This window comes from Monodelphis domestica, chromosome 1 (assembly GCF_027887165.1).
Source record: "Monodelphis domestica isolate mMonDom1 chromosome 1, mMonDom1.pri, whole genome shotgun sequence".
Classification (NCBI taxonomy): domain Eukaryota; kingdom Metazoa; phylum Chordata; class Mammalia; order Didelphimorphia; family Didelphidae; genus Monodelphis; species Monodelphis domestica.
In genome coordinates this window covers 681,901,224-681,923,290 of record NC_077227.1, presented here as the reverse complement: position 1 = coordinate 681,923,290, position 22,067 = coordinate 681,901,224, and the positions used below count along the sequence as shown (strand labels likewise).

Below are 22,067 nucleotides of genomic sequence, written 5' to 3'. Positions count from 1 at the left end.
GAGGAGGGAAAGAACATGACTCTTGTAAACAAGGAAAAGTATTAAAAATTGACTATTTTTTAAAGTGGTATATGACGATCTGAACTACTAGAGGAAAGAAAAGGTACCAAATACCTTTATCATTAAAAAGTAACTTCTACAGCTTTGTTGCAGACATGTTGCAAGAAGAACCAAAGAATGTGTGATCTCTTTATCACCCAATGAAGTTTATTTAGAATTTTCTGTCCAAACAAAAAGGACACTTTCAAGAATAGATCAGGATTTCTCCTGAATTATCTCATAGGAATATTTCATAAATGTAAAAATGTTACATTCCAAAGAAAAAGAAGCAAGAATTCTTTTCTTCAGTTAAATCCACTTTTCAAACAGTTGTCACTCAAATGTCCCTTTGATAAAGGATCAATCTGAGAGAAGCAAAGTAGCATTCTTTGTTCTTAGTAAGGGCAATTATGTGTTCATTAAAGGTTTCCAATTGCTTCTCCAGTCATACCAGTCCATTTTCCAATACTATTTATGCCAGTTTGTAAGGAAACTCCTTTAGGAATATTTTTATCTTCAGGGTGATCCCATTTCTTTGGAAATGATGGTAGTTAGGATTAAAAGTTAATTGATATCTTTAGGCTAATAAAGGAAGAATTGTCCTTGGATTATTGGATACATTAAAATTCCTCCATTTCTGTTTGCAGTTCACCACTGACTAGTTCTCTTTGCCACTGGTTTTTCTTAGTTTTCAGGGTGGACCTGAGCCTTTCTACCTCTTCTGAAAAAGAAAGGTTGCCTTTATGTGTCTTTCTGCTGCTTTAATTTAGTCTCACCTCTAGTGAAATTGACTGGATTGCTGTTTTTTATGATTAACTGGTTAGACCTGAAAACTGATATTGGTTTCCTCTGCATTTCATTTTGCCTCTGAAGGTTTGTATTCCTTTTTAACACTGGAAAATCATTGCATATTCTCACTTAGAGGTGGTCGATTTATAGGGCTGATTACTTTATGTACCACATTTGCTTTCTGAGCTGCCAGATCAGTGATAACTACATAATAATGTCTTTTTCCTAGGTCAATTCTTCCCTTTTTGGACCAAAGTATTTTTACCAATCTATTGTTGTAGACCTCATATGGCGACTTTCACCTTGAATTTCTGGGCACCTGTATGCTTAAGTCTTCAATTTTGGAGAATTTTGCTTCCTTGCTTCCTTCTTATTCAATTTGATAATATCATCCAGAGATATGTTAATCTTAATTTAGGGGGGGTTTTGTGTGCGTGTGTGGCTCTTCATCTTTAACATCAATGGAATTTCCACTGGGATTGCCATCCCGAGACTGAACCTGTTGATCATTCAAAGTGTGTTCATTAGAATTTTCCATCAGGGAATAACTGTGTCTTTCTCTGACCATCCCCCACTGAATTCCTGGCTCACCTTTTTATTTATTTATTTTTATCAGCTGAGGGATGCTATTCCCATGGTGTTCCCCCACTTCTATTATCCTTTCAGCTTTGTTTATGTGTTGAGATTCTCTTTCTTTTTTTTTTTAAAATATATTTTATTTGATCATTTCCAAGCATTATTCGTTAAAGACATAGATCATTTTCTTTTCCTCCCCCCCACCCCCCATAGCCGACGCGTAAGTCCACTGGGCATTAGATGTTTTCTTGATTTGAACCCATTGCTTTGTTGATAGTATTTGCATTAGAGTGTTCATTTAAAGTCTATCCTCTGTCATGTCCCCTCAACCTCTGTATTCAGGCAGTTGCTTTTTCTCGGTGTTTCCACTCCCATAGTTTATCCTTTGCTTATGAATGGTGTTTTTTTTCTCCTGGATCCCTGAAAGTTGTTCAGGGACATTACACCGCCCCTAATGGAGAAGTCCATTACGTTCGATTATACCACAGTGTATTAGTCTCTGTGTACAAAGTTCTCCTGGTTCTGCTCCTCTCGCTCTGCATCACTTCCTGGAGGTTGTTCCAGTCTCCATGGAACATCTCCACTTTATTATTCCTTTGAGCACAATAGTATTCCATCACCAACATATACCACAGTTTGTTCAGCCATTCCCCAATTGATGGGCATCCCCTCGTTTTCCAGTTTTGGGCCACCACAAAGAGCGCAGCTATGAATATTTTTGTACAAGTCTTTGTGTCCATTATCTCTTTGGGGTACAGACCCAGCAGTGCTATGGCTGGGTCAAAGGGTAGATATTCTTTTGTCGCCCTTTGGGCATAGTTCCAAATTGCCCTCCAGAATGGTTGGATCAGTTCACAACTCCACCAGCAATGAATTAATGTCCCTACTTTGCCACATCCCCTCCAGCATTCATTACTTTCCTTTGCTGTTATGTTAGCCAATCTGCTAGGTGTGAGGTGATACCTCAGAGTTGTTTTGATTTGCATCTCTCTGATTATAAGAGATGTAGAACACTTCTTCATGTGCTTATTAATAGTTTTGATTTCTTTATCTGAGAACTGCCTATCCATGTCCCTTGCCCATTTATCAATTGGAGAATGGCTTGATTTTTTGTACAATTGATTTAGCTCATTATAAATATGAGTAATTAAACCTTTGTCAGAGGTTTCTATGAAGATTTTTTCCCAATTTGTTGTTTCCCTTCTGATTTTAGTTATATTGGTTTTGTTTGTACAAAAGCTTTTTAGTTTGATGTAGTCAAAATTATTTATTTTACATTTTGTGATTCTTTCTATATCTTGCTTGGTTTTAAAGCCTTTCCCCTCCCAAAGGTCTGACATGTATTCTATTCTGTGTTTACCCAATTTACTTATGGTTTCCTTCTTTATGTTTAAGTCACTCACCCATTTTGAATTTATCTTGGTGTAGGGTGTGAGGTGTTGATCTATTCCTAGTCTCTCCCACACTGTCTTCCAATTTTCCCAGCAGTTTTTATCGAATAGTGGATTTTTGTCCCAAAAGCTGGGATCTTTGGGTTTATCGTATACTGTCTTGCTGAGGTCGTTTTCCCCCAGTCTATTCCAATGATCTTCCTTTCTGTTTCTTAGCCAGTACCAAATTGTTTTGATGACTGCTGCTTTGTAATATAGTTTGAGGTCTGGGACTGCAAGGCCCCCATCATATGTGTTTTTTTTTCATTATTTCCCTGGATATCCTTGATCTTTTGTTCTTCCAAATGAACTTTGTTATGGTTTTTTCTAAATCAGTGAAGAAGTATTTTGGTAGTTCAATGGGTATGGCACTAAATAGATAAATAAGTTTGGGTAGGATGGTCATTTTTATTATATTGGCTCGTCCTATCCATGAGCAGTTAATGTTTTTCCAATTGTTCAAGTCTAGTTTTAGTTGTGTGGCGAGTGTTTTGTAGTTGTGTTCATATAGTTCCTGTGTTTGTCTTGGGAGATAGATTCCTAGGTATTTTATTTTGTCTAAGGTGATTTTGAATGGGATTTCTCTTTCTAGTTCTTGCTGCTGAGCTGTGTTGGAGATATATAGAAAAGCTGATGATTTATGTGGGTTTATTTTGTATCCTGCAACTTTGCTAAAGTTGTTGATTATTTCAATTAGCTTTTTGGTTGAATCCCTAGGATTCTTTAAGTAGACCATCATGTCATCCGCAAAGAGTGATAACTTGGTCTCCTCCTTGCCTATTCTGATGCCTTCAATTTCTTTATCTTCTCTAATTGCTACTGCTAGTGTTTCTAGTACAATGTCAAATAGTAGAGGTGATAATGGGCATCCTTGTTTCACTCCTGATATTATTGGGAATTCATCTAGTTTATCCCCATTGCAGATGATATTAGCTGTTGGTTTTAGATATATACTGTTTATTATTTTTAGGAATGACCCTTCTATTCCTATGCTTTCTAGTGTTTTTAATAGGAATGGGTGTTGTATTTTATCAAAGGCTTTTTCTGCATCTATTGAGATAATCATGTGGTTCTTGCTAGTTTGCTTGTTGATGTGGTCAATTATGTGGATGGTTTTCCTAATGTTGAACCAGCCCTGCATCCCTGGTATGAATCCTACTTGATCATGGTGAATGATCCTTCTGATCACTTGCTGGAGTCTTTTTGCTAGTATCCTATTTAAAATTTTTGCATCTATATTCATTAGGGAGATTGGTCTATAGTTTTCTTTCTCTGTTTTTGACCTGCCTGGTTTTGGAATCAGTACCATGTTTGTGTCGTAAAAGGAGTTTGGTAGAACTCCCTCTTTGCTTATTATGTCAAATAGTTTGTATAGTATTGGGGTTAACTGTTCTCTGAATGTTTGATAGAATTCACAGGTGAATCCATCAGGTCCTGGGGATTTTTTCTTAGGAAGTTCTTTGATGGCTTGATGGATTTCAATTTCTGATATGGGATTATTTAAGAATTCTATTTCCTCTTCTGTTAGTCTAGGCAGTTTGTATTTTTGTATATATTCATCCATTTCTCCTAAATTGGTGTATTTATTGCCATATAATTGGGCAAAGTAATTTCTAATGATTGCCTTAATTTCCTCCTCATTGGAGGTGCTGTCCCCCTTTTCATCTTTAATGCTGTGAATTTGCTTTTCTTCCTTCCTTTTTTTAATTAGATTGACCAGTACTTTGTCTATTTTGTTTGTTTTTTCAAAGTACCAGCTTCTTGTCTTATTTATTAAATCAATAGTTCTATCACTTTCGATTTTATTAATTTCTCCCTTAATTTTTAGGATTTCTAATTTGGTTTTCTGCTGGGGGTTTTTAATTTGATCGCTTTCGAGTTTTTTCAATTGCATTTCCAATTGATTGATCTCTGCTCTCCCTTGTTTGTTAATATGAGCTTTCAGGGATATGAATTTGCCTCTGATTACCGCTTTGGCTGCATCCCAAAAGGTTTGAAAGGATGTTTCGCCATTGTCATTTTCCTTGATGAAGTTATTAATTGTTTCTATGATTTCTTCTTTAGCTAAACGGTTTTGGAGTATCATATTGTTTAATTTCCAATTGGTTTTAGATTTGGTTTTCCATGTACCATTACTAATCATTATTTTTATTGCCTTGTGATCTGAGAAGGCTGCATTCATTATTTCTGCTTTTTTGCATTTGTGTGCTATGTTTCTGTGACCTAATGTATGGTCAATTTTTGTGAATGTGCCATGTGGTGCTGAGAAGAAGGTGTATTCCTTTTTATCCCTATTTATTTTTCTCCATATGTCTATTAATTCTAATTTTTCTAAGATTTCATTCACTTCTTTTACCTCTTTCTTATTTATTTTTTGATTTGATTTATCTAAATTTGATAATGGTTGGTTTAAGTCTCCCACTAGTATGGTTTTATTGTCTATTTCTTCCTTCAATTCTCCTAGTTTCTCCATTAGAAATTTGGGTGCTATATTATTTGGTGCATACATGTTGATTAATGATATTTCCTCATTGTCTAGATTCCCTTTTAACAAAATATAATTACCTTCCCTATCCCTTTTGATCAGGTCTATTTTTGCATTGGCTTTATCAGATATCATGATTACCACTCCTGCCTTCTTTCTATCAGTTGAGGCCCAGAAGGTCTTACTCCATCCTTTAATTCTGACCTTGTGGGTGTCAACCCGCCTCATGTGTGTTTCTTGAAGACAACATATGGTAGGGTTTTGGATTCTAATCCATTCAGCTATTCGTCTACGTTTTATGGGTGAGTTCATCCCATTCACGTTCAAAGTTATGATTGTCATTTGTGGACTCCCTGGCATTTTGATTGCCTTCCCTAATTCTAACCTTTTCTTCTTCGGCTCTACCTTTTAGTCCAGTGATTTACTTTGAATCAGTCCCCCTTGTCCCCTCCCTTGATGTTTCCCTTTTTTGTCCCTCCCTTTTTGTTCCCTCCCCCTCCCCCCTCTCTTTCCCTCCCTTTTTGTTCTCCCTCTCCCCCTCCCCCCCTTGGTTTTCCCTTCTCCTTACCCTTGTTGGGTAAGATAGAATTCAAGATCCCAATGGATCTGGATGTTTTTCCCTCTCAGAGTTGATTTCCCTGAGATTGAGGTTTAAGTAAACCCCCCCCCTCTCTTCCTCTCCTTCTTATAGGAGTTTTCTTCCCCTCCCCTTCCCCTGTGAATCTTTGTGTGAGAACCATTATTCTATTTGGTCTTTCTTTACCCCCTATTTATACATTACATTTTCCCCACATATTAGTATACATAGGTTGATATAAATGTAGTCCTTATAGAAGAGAGTTTGAGTAAAAGAAGATAACATTTTTCCCCTTTCCTTAATATTTACCTTTTCAGGTATTCCTTGCTCTTTGATTTTCAGTATCAAACTTTCCACAGAGCTCTGGTCTTTTCTTTGCAAAAAGTTGGAAGTCTTCTATTTTGTTGAATGCCCATACTTTCCCTTGGAAGTATATAGTCAGTTTTGCTGGGTAGCTGATTCTTGGTTGGAGACCCAGCTCTCTTGCCTTTCTGAAGATCATGTTCCATGCCTTACGATCATTCAGAGTAGAACTTGCAAGGTCTTGGGTGACCCTGATTGGCATTCCTTTATATCTAAATTGTCTTTTTCTGGCTTCCTGTAGGATTTTTTCTTTTGTTTGATAGCTTTGGAATTTGGCAATTACATTCCTGGGAGTTGTCTTTTGGGGGTTTAGTGTAGAAGGTGTTCTGTGAGCTCTGTCAGTGGATGTATTGCCCCCTTGTTCTAGAATCTCTGGGCAATTTTCTTTGATTATATCTTGTATCACCATGTCCAGTTTGGTGTTTATTTCTGGCTTTTCTGGGAGTCCAATTATTCTTAAATTTTCTCTTCTCCCCCTGTTTTCCAGATCTATCACCTTGTCGGTGAGATATTTTATGTTCTCTTCTAATTTCTTGGTGTTTTGGCTTTGCTTTATTAGTTCTTGCTTTAAAGCCTGGTTTTCTTTTACAGTTTGGTCAAACTGGTTTTGTAGATGCGTGAATTTCTTTTGCATCATTTCCCACTTTTCCTCCCAGAGGGCTTCCATCTTTTTGGTCCTTTCTGATTCAAATTCTTCATGTGTTTGTGGAGAGTTTCTATTTCCTTTGGAAGATTTTGGAGAATTTTCTTGTATATCTTCTTCTATCTGCTCTGTATTTTGTATTTTGGCTCCATAGAATGTGTCCAGAGTCGCCCCTTTCTTCTTATTTTTCTTGGTATTTTGGGGCTTCTGTGCTTCTGTGGAGTTTGTCATCTCTGAACGTGGAGGATTGGCTTTTCTTGTCTTTGTCTGGTGATCAGAGGCTTTAGTCCTGGGCAGATGTTGGTTCTATGAGCGTTCCCTGGGTTAAACTGAATATGCCTCACTGGAACTGGAATGGAAGGGTTGGACCACGAGGCCACACTCTCCCCCTGGCTCGATTTCCGGAAGTTGCCTTCAGAATCCCTGGCCGTGAGGCTGTTTCTTCGGCCTGCGGGGGGATGGGCTGCCGCTTCCCCAAGCTCCGAGAGCACAGACTTTCACTGAGACTTGGATAGCAGGATCCAGCCCTTGAGGCTGTCTTGCCCGCCCTGAGGGTTGCTGTTGTTTTGACCAGCTCTCTGCAGCAGAGGCCCCGGGCAGTAACTTTCACCCGGACCGACTGGCTCTCTGCAGCGGAAGCCCCAGGCAGTAAATTTCACCTGGACTGGGACTTGGGTAGAAGACCCTGAGGGTTGTTGTTCCTCAGACCCTGCTCTCTGAGCCTGGCGCGGCTGCCGCTTCCGGGAGCCTTGGACTCTGCGCTCCTACCCCTGAGGTCCGAGGGATCTCGGGTTCTGGCTTTTAAGGGGAGCCGTACCTTTTGAACCGGGTCCAGGTCCAGGAGGAGGGTTCCCAGGGTCTGTGCTGTTGATCGTTTTGAATTTCGGCGCCTTAGGGGCTTATAGTTTGAGATCGGTTGGGAAGGGTTTTCCGGAGATCTGAACTTCAGCTTTCTCTAAGCCGCCATCTTAACAGGAAGTCGAGATTCTCTTTCTTGAATCAAGAAATCTGATGAAATATTATTAAAAAGATCTTGGAAAATGCTCCTATGAAAAGGAACTGCCATAATCAGCTGTTACAAAGAAAACTTCCTTTATATAAAATATTGAGGTAAAAAGAGAAGGCAGGAGATGTCCATCACTTGTGATATTGCCAAAGACAATAAATAGAAATGGACTTTATTTGCTATTATTGTTCTTTTTCCCCCTTGTTCTAGGTCATAGGAGATAAACTGACAACTTAGCATATACATATATGTACACATATATATGCATTTTATTCATCATTTATTGATAATTAACTTCTGGTCTACTTTTTAAGTTCAAAACACCTCATACTCCATCTTATGTAATTTGAAGTTTATCTTTGGATATGGCAATTTTGTCTAACTATAATCTGTCAATTTCCTCATTTCTTTTCTCCTTCAGGAAAGCCCCAGTAATGATTTTGGATAGGAATAATTATAAATTTAAGTATTCAATTAATCAAATTAATTAATAATAAAATAAATATTTCATTATTTAGCAAAACTTCCTGCCACACAAGAAAATTTTAATTATAATTTTTGTGGAAACCAATATAATATATACTTTGGCACTGTTAAAGAATATATCATAGTTCTGTAGTTTCTCTATTTTAAGTATACTCAGAATATCAAAGTAGTCCTGGGAAGGTTTTTGGAAAAGATATAATAATGACAATATTTTTATTAACCAGATCAACAAGAATATTTTGTCCTGGTCATTCATCAAGGAGCTATAAGACACTGATGTATACTACTGGGAGATCTAGTCTTAGAGGATGAATCTTTAGGAAGATTTTATTTATTTCTGTGTTTAAAAATATATTTGTTTTAAAGTCTTTTTATACATTGCCATGAATAGAATGCTATTAATATTTTCCATTAATTTTTAATTTTCATCTCTTTTAATTGCTAAATACTTAAATAGTTACATAAAATATTATGGTGTACATGGAGAGAGAGAGCGAGAGACAGAAATAGGGACAAGGAGGGATAGATAGAATGGGAGAGATGGCAAAACAGAAACACACACAGAAAGATAGGGACAAGGATGAACAGAGAGATGGACCCAGAGAAAGAATTACTGAAGAAGAGAGAAAGAATCAAAAATAACCTCCCTTTATTACAATTGAATCATTTATTAAAACAGCACAATGTATATTCATGAAATGAGATTTATTGAAATGAGATTTATTGAAATGAAACCATTAGTCAAACAGAATTTATTGTGTTAAGTTCTAGAGTTACAAAAGATTAAAAAAATGTTTTTCTTCTTATTTTAATGGAGGAGTCAACATTGACTGAATAGACAAGTTATATGAAGTTTAAATGAAAGATAATCTTAGAGGGATGGTGATGGGTACTGGAGTGGTAAGCCTTCTAAAGGAAAGGAGATGTCATCTACTTCTTGATGGAAGTAAAGAACACTAGTAGGTAGAGCTTTGGAAATTAAGGCAAGGCAAAGGCATAAAGTTGTCTAATGGAGTATCATATGTGAGGTAGAGCAACAATACCACGCTGATGGATTTTTTTACTGTTAGCAGTTAGCTATAACTTGGTATCTTATTGCTGGGGATGTTGGCTGCAAAACTCAGTATTAACTCTGGCTTCTTGGTTTCTGATGACTTACCAATTCTTAATTTTTACAGTTTACCTGGTGATAGTTATCCTGATTATTCCTTCAACTACAACCAAAAATGATAAAGACAGACACAACATTAGGGATGTGTCTACACAGACTACCTTGGGGAAACCGTAGTATAGACAATACAAGTATTTTCACTCTGAAGTTTGTCGCATTCCCTGCACTTTATTGTATCTTGGCAGGAAGAGTCAGAGGCAAATTTTGCCTTGTTTATTGCTTGTTTCTACATAAATATTAGATTGTCTGCTTCTACTTCTTTGCCTATTTGGATTTTTCATCAGCCTGTGCATGTTCATAGGGAGAAGATTCATTGTCTAGTATTCTTGCTCAATGTATTGTGAAGATCTGTTCTAGCAGTACAAGTTGAAACTCTGCCACAATTTAGTAGATGACCGTCATGAATAGAGGTGACCCTGAATAATAGTTATTTGATGGACTATATTTTAGGAATGTGCGTGTTCAAAATTAACTGGGCTGTTCTTCAAGTGTCAGACACATCCTCACACCAAACCTGGATTCAAAGACCTCTTAGTGTGGGTATTTTCCTCATGAATAAAATGCGGGTCATAATATCTGGGTTACACTAAGGCAAAAACAAATAAAAGTTTTGTAAACAATAAAGATCTAAATAAAATACTAGTTGCCACTATTGATGAAAACTCTTAAGTGCCAAACAATGCTGAAACAAGACAGCTGTGTGTTGCAATGAATGGAGTGCTGGGTTCAGAAAGAGCAGTCTTCCTGAGTATAAATCTGACCTCAGATACTAGCTATGTGACTGAGCAATTCACTTAACCCTGTTTAACTCAAATCCTCCTCAGTAAAATGAGCTGGAGAAGGAAATTATAAAACTACTCTACTAGCTTTGCTGAGAAAATCCCAAATGAGTTCAAGTGTTGGAGATGACAGAAACGAATGAATAATAATATGAGTTCCATACTTAAAAAAAGAAATATTACCATTACTTTTCTTAGTGATACTGCTGCTTTAGTTAGTCTTTGGATTAGTAGACTATGAATAATTGTTCATCTTGTGTGACAATGACACTCTAGCTATGTGTGTCTCCCTATTTAATGCGAGTCTTGATGGCCATATAAAGATTAATATGTAACTATCTCAGTAGTCTTATCTTTCGTTGGTTATATATTAAACTTTTAAGGGGCTCAAATAATTAATTGTATCCTCTAATTAAACTTAGGTTCTGGGGAATGATTTGAACAATTATAATTATAATAATATTAGTCCAGATACTGTTTTGTATAGGGATCCTTAATTTGTTGTTCATGGATCAATTTCCAGGGTCGGTGAATTTGATTGTTTTTGTTTATTTTTGCTTTGAAAACTATATTTAATATATTTTTAAAATCCCATGTATTTATTTTATGTATTTAAAACATTCTAAGAAAAGACTTCTATGACTTTACCAGATTCCAAAGGGATTCACAAAACAAAACAAAAAGTTCTGAAACCAGTGCATTTTCTATCAATAACATAAGCAGAAATAATCTATCAAATTTCATTATATTTAATTAAAACAGAACAAAAATGAAAATAATACAGGAAAAAACAAGCAGTCAACATATTCCAAGAATCAAAGAAGTTAGATTTAAAAGGAGTCTCAGAGCCCATCCAATCAACCTCTTCCTAAAAAGTGTCTCAGTAGAACACAGAATATGAATGGTCAAAAGTCATTGCTTCAAGCCATTTAATTAAAGAGAACTCTTTTCTAGCCTTAATTGTAAGGAAACACGTCTCTGTCATGAGGTTAAAATTATTACTTTGCAGGCAAAATTATAGTGTTCCACACATATTTTTCATGGTTAGAACTTTCAAGCTAAACAGAAAGAAAAACAGAACTACCACCACCACCCAATCAGTCTTCCATATTTCAGTCCTTAAATACTTTATATCACATACCCGTTTCTTTAATTTATCCACACAAAATAGAAACTTGAGCCCCATAATAATTTTAGATTTCCTGGGTTACATATAATTTGGTTAATTATAATACAAAGTTTTACTATCTTCCACAGATACTCTGAGGAGGGGAAGAGCAATTGTTATGTACTGCTAGAGCTTGGTTAGACATTGAAGAAGCCAAGGTCAAACCTTGCATGATTAGCCATTACTAGCTGTCTTGACTTTTTATTGCCACTAGACTTTGATGACTCTGGAAGAGAGAGACTAAAGACTTTGTGCAACATAAATCAAATTTATGCAGGATTAAAAAGATATCACCTGATGGTATCATTTTGGTACTCTTTGATTAGGAAAGACAACAACCAATTGTCCCTCTTTCTCTACTTACATTACCACTATCTTAAACAGCCTCTCATCATTTCATGCTAGGAAAATTGAAGTAGCTTCTTAATTGGTCTAACTGCCTATAGGTCCTCCCTCTTTAATCCATTCTTGACACAATTTCCAAAGTGATTTTCCTAAAGTACAAGTCTAACATTTCAGTTTCCTACTCTTTAAACTCCAGTTATTTCATGTAGAATGTAGTATTATTTATTATTTCATCTCTATCTCTCAGTCTTTATAAATAAATATTTTGGAACAAGTTTTACAACAAATAGATTATCATACAATGTTGTATATATGTAAATTATACATATATATCATGTATATATTTATGAAAAGTAAGTATACTTATAATGAGGGTGGGTACTCTTTTTTTCACTTGGACTTGTGCATGATGAAAAAAATATCAATTTCATTTACTTTGACTTGAAGAAATTTAGAATAGGCAGATCATAGTTTTAGTTTATCAACATATAACAAATACTAACTGCATTCAAAGATTTAAACCTGAAATTGAGCATGCATGTAGGGTAGGGAGGATTTGATTGGACTATATTGAATTTTAGAAACTGGGATCTGGGGCAGCTAGGAGTCTCAGTGAACTGAGAGCCAGGTCTATAGATGGGAGATTTAGAGTTCAAATTTCACCCCAGACACTTCTTAGATAGGTAAGCCTGGGCAAGTCATTTAACCCCCATTGCTTAACCTTTACTGATTTTCTGCCTTTGAACTAATACATAGCACTGATTCCAAAGAGGAAGGTAAGAGTTTAAAATTTTTTAAAAAGGAACAGATCATAATTAATATACATTCAAAGTTAAAGTCACTGCAAACCTTAAAACACCATATAAATAAATATTAGCTATTGTAAGATCAAGGTTTAATAGATTAACTTCCTTACTTTAAAGATAAGAAAACTATTACTCAGCCAGGGTGATTAAATGATTTATTCAAAATCATATCGATAATGAGCTATTGGGTGGAACAAGGAGGAGTAAATGCAAAGACCTTGTACCTGCTTGGAAGTTAGTATTTATGTACTTAGAGATCACAAACAATAAAAGACAATTGGCTAAGTGCCAAATGAATGGTAAAACTGAGAAGTGTTAAAAATCTGTATGTATAAAGTGATTGTAACAGAAAATGTACTAAACATAATCCTTGCCCAAGATAGGAATCTTAAACTCCCATAAATAATAGGAAGAAAAAACATTTTTTGTACTATTTCTGGTTTGTGAACCTTCTTCAAGGTTCGGTAGAACAAAAGTTGATGAGGAAAACATTTTTAACCAGCAGTTTCCCATTTAAATGAATGAACTAAATAGATAAAGAACTGGAACCCATTAAAGGCCACTTTATGGTCTTAAGTAGGAGTAATAATCCAGGTTCTCATGAGGGAAGAATTCTCCCTTTTCAAGGGGGAAGTTAAGTGACTAGCAGGGAAGAAATAAGATGCTCCCTGAAGCAGCTATTAAAGTCATCTGAGAATGCACCAATGCCCTCTGCAATACTTATTTAATGTTTTCAAGCACTTTCAGCTTCTCAGATTAAAGAAGTTCAATGTGTTTATAGCAGGATCACCATTAATGGCACTGGCATATTCATTGGTGGAGAGTTAAATTGTTTCTGGGTTTGCTTGTTGGTTTAGTCTTCTGTTAAGGCACTCTGTCTTATTCAAAAAGGAAATGAAATACTTTCACCCCATCTTTCTCTTCCTTTCCCTAACTGAGAAAATAAGAACTACAAACCAATTTGATGGGAGTATGACAGTTTGAGATGTACAAGATCATAAGAAGTGGAAACATATTTCTTTAAAGGGGAGTAAACCTCCTGCATTTCTGAAGGGTACACTACTCCTCTGAATGACACAACAATATGCAAATACTTTCTTGGATATTTCTCATATCTGTCACTCTCCTTTATCGGACATAGTGCTTTAGCACAATCCAGTGGAAAGAAAGGAAGAAATGAGGTGGAAAATATTATTATAGATTTTTTTAAAGAGGGTGCTTTGATAGAAACTAAAGACAGCTGTTGCCACTACTGTATTTAAGAACAGATGTGAGTAATGAACCATGAGGCAAAATATGTAAGGGAGGGAAATATTTCTGCCAATATAGATACTCTCTTATAAATTCCTTTTGCATGGAATAATAATAAAATTTGGCTTAAGGGTACATGGTGACATTGAGCAGGCTGTTAAGTGTATTCTCCCTGTTTACACAGCCGCATACATAATAACTCATATTTATATAGTGCTATACAGCTCACAAAGTGCTTTCGAAAGATGTCATCCTCTAGACAACACTGTGAAATTAATAGTGCAAACATAATCCCAATTTTTCTGTGAGTAGAATAAGGCTCAGAGTAGTTATGACTTATCCACAGTAACCCAGTGATTGAAATGGAGCTAGGACTCAAACCCAAATTCTACTCTTTCAGGAATAATTTTCTTTCTTGCACAGAAAACACACTGTCTGATAGAGGAACAAAGAATTTTAGGGTTAAAAGAAATCTTCACTAACATTGGATATATCCTATATGTAGCATTTTCCTTTGTAACTACAAATCCACTTCCACAATATGATGTGTGTGTATCTACTCACTATAACTTGCAAAAAGGAGAGTACCATGCTCATAGTCACCAACTGAGAAATTGTTGCATCCTGTAAGAAATCATTATTAACAATGTTTTCATACTAAAGCACAAGCAGCAACATGACATATTGATTATGGTTCTACACTATTCTAGTTGTTAAAGCTTTTTCTTCATTATTACTTTTCTCCCATTGCCAAAGTAAATGAGATATAGGACTTATCACCAAAAGTAGCTCTATGCGTCAACAATTTATCCCTGAGTGCATACTATGCATGGAGTGATGCTCTATGTTGGAGAATGAAAAAGGAAGCAAAAGCCAATCACCACCCTTTGGTAGCTGGGCCATTTTATAGATAGAAAAAGGATATGTACACAAGCATTTATCAATCAATTTGCATTATCAGTTATTTATTAAGCACCCAATATGTACAATATACTGTACTTAGATGTATTATAATGATATAAACATGGTTCCAATTCCCCTCCATATCAGACTGGCTTAAAGTCTTGATTACAATGCTATTTCTCAGGTAGGAATTAAAAGGAAAATCCAAAACAGTGACTGCCTTCAAGGAGATTAGATTCTATGTAGGATATACAACACACGTAGATAAATCAATACATTGTTATAAGAAATAATTTCAAGTAGGAAAGAGCACTCTAACCAAGCGGATTAAGAGGGACTTCATATCATATAAGAGGTGGAACATGAACTGTAGTTTGAAGGAATATAAAGATTCAAACAAATTGTAATATACTTAGTGTAAAAGAGAGATAGAAAGTATAGTGGAATTCTTGAGGTAGGATAGTCCAAGAATTTGTCCTTGAAAGAATAAAAGGATTAGAACACAGAGAGATAGAGTTTGGGATTGGAAGATTTATAGAGAGGAAGAAGTCCTGATGGGAAGAGGATTAGGGACTGGGATAACTGAGTGACCAAAAATGTGCAGAATGGGACAGACAAAAATTAGAATAGATATTGTGATAGTTCTACTTTAGTTATAGTGTAGTATAAATAAGGGCAATAGTATTGGATATGGCTAGGATGATATACATTAAATTTTACTAACCTACTGTGAACCTTCTTTACTATAAGGATTTTGAGAGGATTCTGTAAGTTATTCAAGACTTAGGGGAGTTAAAATAATGGAGATTTACTGCAAGTTAAAAAAACTATTTTGAAATGTGTCTGTGTTTATATGGAAAATCATGATGATGAATTCTATTTATTTCATATGTATTGCCTAATATTTTCTGTGTACATCCTCTGTTATCTGCTAGGCACCATATTTTTACTTAGCACACAAAGTGGAGCAGGCATAGGGAGTCTAAATTCTGTTACAGGGAGTAGAGAGGGAGATTAATTAAAAGTATTCAGCATGAATAGATAATATGTTCATGTCTCTGTGCTCTTGACAATAAATAATCTATTCCACTAATTCTCAGTAAGAATTAATTCTACCCTGAAAATTTGAGGAAATGAGAAATTCTAGATTGAAGGAAGTATAATAAAAAACACAGACTACAAACTGATCATCTGGATATTTCAAATATTATATTAGTATTAATATAGGTTTCCCTTTCCACCAAAATTAGGCTATAATAAAAACTAAGTGTAGGCTATAATCAATGTTATTTTCATGTGTTAATGAGTGTGTGTGTGTGTATATTTCTTGTTTCAAATGTTTTTTTTTTAATGGGGACAAGCCTGTTTTAGTGTTATTACAGTATTCTTTAATTGGAATGTTTTGCATAATTAAGATGGACAAAATAATACTAAATTTGGAATAAATGTGAACCAAAATATACAGTAATTGGAAACTGATTACTGTTTTCCAACTTACATTTAAAAAAATCTCTCTGATAGTATATACTGGCAATTCTAACAATAAATATCTATCTATATCAGTACCTATATCAAATCTATTTATGATAGACTGAGAATATATCCATATGATACTTGGATAATCATTTAATTTTCTAAGCATTATGGAATATTTCTCTAAGGATAACATGTAAGTCTGAATTTATGAAGAAAGTTCTTTAAACTGATGAAATTATAGATCCAATCCCTATACCCACTTAAACATACAAATCTTTAGATTACAAAAATAATATATCACTTAAATTGATATTTCTTTCCTACTATATCCATATCACTAAATATTTCACTTTTAGAAAGGGAATCTTTATAAATACTCAAATATAGTCTTTAAAAAATTCTAATCAACAGTCAGCATCAATTCTGTGCATTGGTTTCTAGGTAGAAGAGTGGTAAGGACACATATGCATAACCTGTATCTATCTACATGCTATATGTACAACTTATATGTTGTCTTGGTAAGAGAAGAAGGATGGAAGCGAGGAAGAGACAGTTTGCAAAATGTCAGAAAGCAACTATTAAACTTGTTGGCACATTTAATCTGGATAAATTTAATACATAAATATACAGTACACATGCATTATAAAATATATGTATGCATACATATATACTAACTATAAAACTAACAGCCTTTCAGATATTAACAGTAGAGTATGTGTATATGTATATATTAAAGAAAGCTTGGTTTAAAGAACATCAGAAATAATACATAATTTTATTAAATAAAATTATACTAATGAGACAACTCACCAAAAATTATGTGACATGTCAGAAGTCATAATTAGGGGAAAATGTGTATCTAAAAGCTCATATCAATAAAATGGGAAAAGAACAGATAAAAATAAGGTATATAATTAAAAATTTAGAAAAAGAAAAAAAATCACCAATTAAATACTAAATTAGAATCCTAAAAATTAAAAATGAGATTAACAAAATTGAATATAAGAAAACCATTGAATTAGTAAATAAAACATTTTTTGGTTTTAATGAAAATAAACCATTGTTTAATATGATTTTTAAGAAAGAATAAAATGAAATCACTAGCATCAAAAATGAAAATAGTGAATTTACCATTAATAAAGATGAAATTAAAACAATCATTAGGAGATATTTTACATAATTAAATGACAAAATTTAAAAATTTAAATGAAATGGATGAATACTTGTAAAATATAAATTGCCTAGACTAACAGTGTAAGGGGGAAAATAATATTTAAATAAACCCATTTTGGAAAAATAAGTTGAATGGGATATAAAAGAACTTGCAAAGGAGGGATGGAGAACTTAAACATCATTACCAGATTAAGTTGCAAGTGAATTTTACTAAATACTGAAAGATCATCTAATTCAAATATTAAATAAATAATATAGTATGATTGGTAAAGAAGGAGTCTTACCAAACTACTTATATGAAACAAATACAGTGCTGATTACTTTTTTAAAGATGTCTTATCTTTTTTTTATTTCATTGTTTTTTGCTTTCACATCTTCATTTCCCAATGTTCTTCTCTTTTCCCATATTCAGATCATTCCCTTGTATTTGGGGGAATTTTTTTAAAACCTTTACCCTCAATGCTAGGTACTACATATTAGTTTCAAGGAAGAAGAGAGATAAGGTTTAAGTGATTGGAGTTTTGAAATTGTCATTTTTTCTAGTTTTTGTAGTTGCATGTCCAATTCATTGATCTGTGTTTTCTCTATTTTATTAATATAAGGATTCAGAGATATACATTTTTCCCTGGGTGTATCCCACATGTTTTGATATATTGTCTCCTCATTTTTAATCTCTTCAATGGAATCAATCATTGTTTCTATGATTTGTTCTATGATCCACCAGTTTTAAAGAATTAGATTATTTAGTTTCTAATTAATTTTTTAATTTACCTATTGATGAACCCTTATTGATTATAATTTTTATTGCATTATGATGTGAAAAAGCTTTCTTTAATATATACATGTGAAAATTACATATACCACAAGTAGTTTGTATATATATATATACACAATATATACAAACTACTTGTGGTATATGTAATAGAATACTATAGTGCCATAATATATAATAAAAAAGATAATCACACATAAAATAAAACAACCTGGAAAGACTTATAAGGTGATTTTATGATTATCAGAACCAAGAGAATGTTGTTTACTAATAAAAATTAACTTTTGATGATCAATTGTGCATAAATTAACTATTACAAGTAAGGCAAGGACATAGGACAACTTTAAGGGAAGTACAATGAAAATGTATATCCAGTATCATAGAAGGAACAGAGTGTGAGTTCAAAATGAAACACCATTCTTTATATTTGCTTCATGATTTTTTCTCTACTTTAAGTAACATATAGATTGTTTCATATTATTACAAACAGGGAGATGTGTATTATATTATAATATATGCACAACCTATATTATCTCATATGCCATCTTGGGGAGGAGTGAAAGATGAAGGCTAGTGGAGAGGCATGAAAATGAAAGTTGGGGGGGAAGAACAAGATACAGATTTTTTGGATGTAGCTAATGTGAAGATGTGCTTCTCTTAGATAAACATTTATTTTAATATATTTTACATTTATGAAAAATTATTATTTGATGTTATATAGTTTATTATATTATATATGTATACATAAAATATATTTAAAATAAATTGTAACAAAATAAATATACATAAGAGAGAGGCAGCTTGATGCAGCACCTAAGGAGATGACCGAAGACAAGAAGACCTGCTTTCGAATTGCACTTTTAACACATACTGGTGACTCAAAGCAAATCACTTAAAATCTCAGTTACTCTTACAACTATCTAAGGCTATAAATTTGAGAGAAGATGCTGACTTTCATTGGTAGAGGGACTTCTCTCTTCTAGTAGTTACCTATAGAAGAGAAGTAATTTGGCCTTTCTCCATCCCCTATGTGATTATAAAATATGTGGTTATAAATATCTGCAATGCATGCAAATTTATAGTGTCATAAAGAGTTTACATAGGTAACTTGTTTTTTTTTATTTGTTACTTTAAAAGAACATCAAAACTGAAATAGAATAAACTCTTAAGAATAAGTTACCTCATAATAAAAAAAAAAGAAAAGGAGGAAAGAGAAAAAAAGCTAGTTCTCTTTCTGTGATAAGTGCCATTTTGCATTAATTGGTAGTTCTGTCCAGACCATCTGTCTCTCTAAAGTAATGAATGCTGGCAGACTTGTTGGTATGTGCTCAATAACTCAAATTGGGGCTGAAATAAACTCTGCTCACCATCTTGTTATAGTATCAGTTTGTGAATTGTGATACAAATGTTAAGTTTCCTCTTATAAGTGTCCTGCCTTGTGGAATTTTTAAAACTCCACACTGGAGAGCTTCAGTAATAAAATGGCTATAGAGTCATTTTCTATCTACAGAAATGCAGTGAAGGTGTTACTCACACAGAGCACCTGACACATGGCTACTAATATAAATGCACTTTTTGTAGCAAGAGAACAGGGAACTCTTTTACATCTGTCTACAAATATATTGAAATGGTGGTATAAACCAACTTTTATTGCTGCAACATTGGGAACTATTAAAGCTGTTGTAGAGCTTTTAATAAGATACTTCAAACTCTATGAATATAACAATATGAACCAATTTTCCTTGAATCTTTTTTCTGTATTTCTTCTTTGACCTACTCACACTATATAGAGAGCTGTACTTATCTACAAATATATTGTATTTTCTTCTTACCCATATCTTGGTGAAATGAATTGTTTTTGAAGGCAGGGGCTTTTTCATTTCAATGAAACAGATATCCTTTTATTAAACCCCTATTAATTAGAAGGTGCTATAATGGATTCTGGTTATGCACAAACTCATAAGGATGTTGATTATTGATTAATTATTGATTAATTGAATTGAATAATTATTGATATTGATTTATATCAAAAGCAAATATGCAAATATTATCAGATATATTCAAATTATGAAGAAAAGAACATTGACAACAGATGTTTGTATGGAAATTGTGTCTTGTTCTGGTCTGCCTGACCACCTTATCCCACTTCTAGTTAATACAGTAAGTTTATAAGTAGCCAAAATGGAATTGGTTAATTGATTGGTTTTCTCTTCATACTCAATGGGGTCAATGAACATCGTGTCCTACTGTGGCTGATCAGACCAAAAGGAACTCACAAGTCTTTACCACAGGTTGAACACAAATAGTTTATATGAATATTTGGGCTAGAGATGTCTCTAAACTTGAAGATCTCACATTTTTTGAGCTACGGCAATTTTATTTTGCTCATAGATTACAGTGCCTTCTTTGATGTGGGAATAAGGCCATGATCATTGTTCCTATGACAATGTCTCTTAAGTCTCACAGTAGTTACTGCAGGTCTTTGGAGAAATCTTTAGAATGTCCTTGCATTGCTTCTTCTGACCTCTGTGTGAACACTTGCCTTGTGTGAATTCTTTACAAAATAGTTGTTTAGATAAATATGCATTTGGCATTTGAACAACTTGTCTAGCCCAATGGAAAATGGAATCTCTGCAGTAAAATTTCGATGCTTGGTAGTTTAGTTTGAGAAAGTACTTGAGAGTCTGGCATATCATTTTACTGGGTGACTTTCAGAATCTTCCTAAGACAATTCAAATAGAAGCAAATCAATTTCCTGGCATGGTGCTGCTAGAATGTCCACTTTTTACAGGCATACAACAATGAAATCAGCATGATAGCTTTGGTGACATTCAGTTTGGTAGGCAGCCCAATATCCTTCTCTCTCTCACTTTCCTTTTAGAGTCTCCCAAATACTGACTTTGTTCTGACAATGCATGCATCAACTTGATTATCTATGTGAGTATCCCTGGAAAGTATCCACCAAGAGAAGAGAGCTTGATCATACCATTCAAAATTTCTTGAGTTGATGTAAACATTGGTTCCACTGATGGATGATGTGATGTTAGCTGGTGGAGAATCTTTGAGTTTTCTTAATGTTAATTCTCAGTCTAAAATTAGCACAAGCAACAGAGAATTGCTCCATATTCTTTTACTTCTTCGTCTTGGAGTTTGCATTGAGGATAAAATCATCTATGAAGAGAAAGTTGTGTACCAACTCTCCCTTCATTTTAGTCTTTGCTTATGGCTTTTCAAGTTAAATAATTTTTCATCAATGCAGTAGTTGAACTTAATGTCATTTTTTGTCCTTGTTGAAGACATCTGGCATCACAGTAAACATCATCCAGAGCCGTGTGTAACTCCATTGGTGACTGGGAAAGTGGAAGAATATTGTCCCATTTCCAGAACATGTTCCAGCATGCCATCACAGAGCTGCCATACAATATAATACACTTCTATAGGCAACCAGATTTGGCTGTGATCCTCTACAACCCTCACAACTGACATTTTCCATAGATAATGTCCATGGTCATATTAATGAATGTTATTTTCAGACTTCTGCTCTGCTCCTGGCACTTGTTCTGGAATTTGGGGGCAGCAAACACCATATCAACCATTCCTTGGCCATTTCTGAAGCCACACTCACTCTCAGGTAGGTGACCTTATTCCAGATGAAGGATTACTTGCAAGTAACTTTGGCAAGAACCTTTTAATTTTTTTTACTCCAGATTACATGTTGATACAATTTTCAGTAAACGTGTTCTGATATTTTGAGATTCATGTTCTCTCCCTGCCACCACCCTTCTCCCTCCCTAAGACAGCAGGTAAGATGATATAGTTTGTACATGTA

The 22,067-nt window shown here is 34.3% G+C and overlaps 1 pseudogene; it reads right to left on the bottom strand.

Annotated features, from left to right (window-relative positions):
- Positions 1 to 723: 723 nt before the first annotated feature.
- Positions 724 to 20,475, bottom strand: LOC100618059 (UAP56-interacting factor-like; annotated as a pseudogene).
- Positions 20,476 to 22,067: the final 1,592 nt, after the last annotated feature.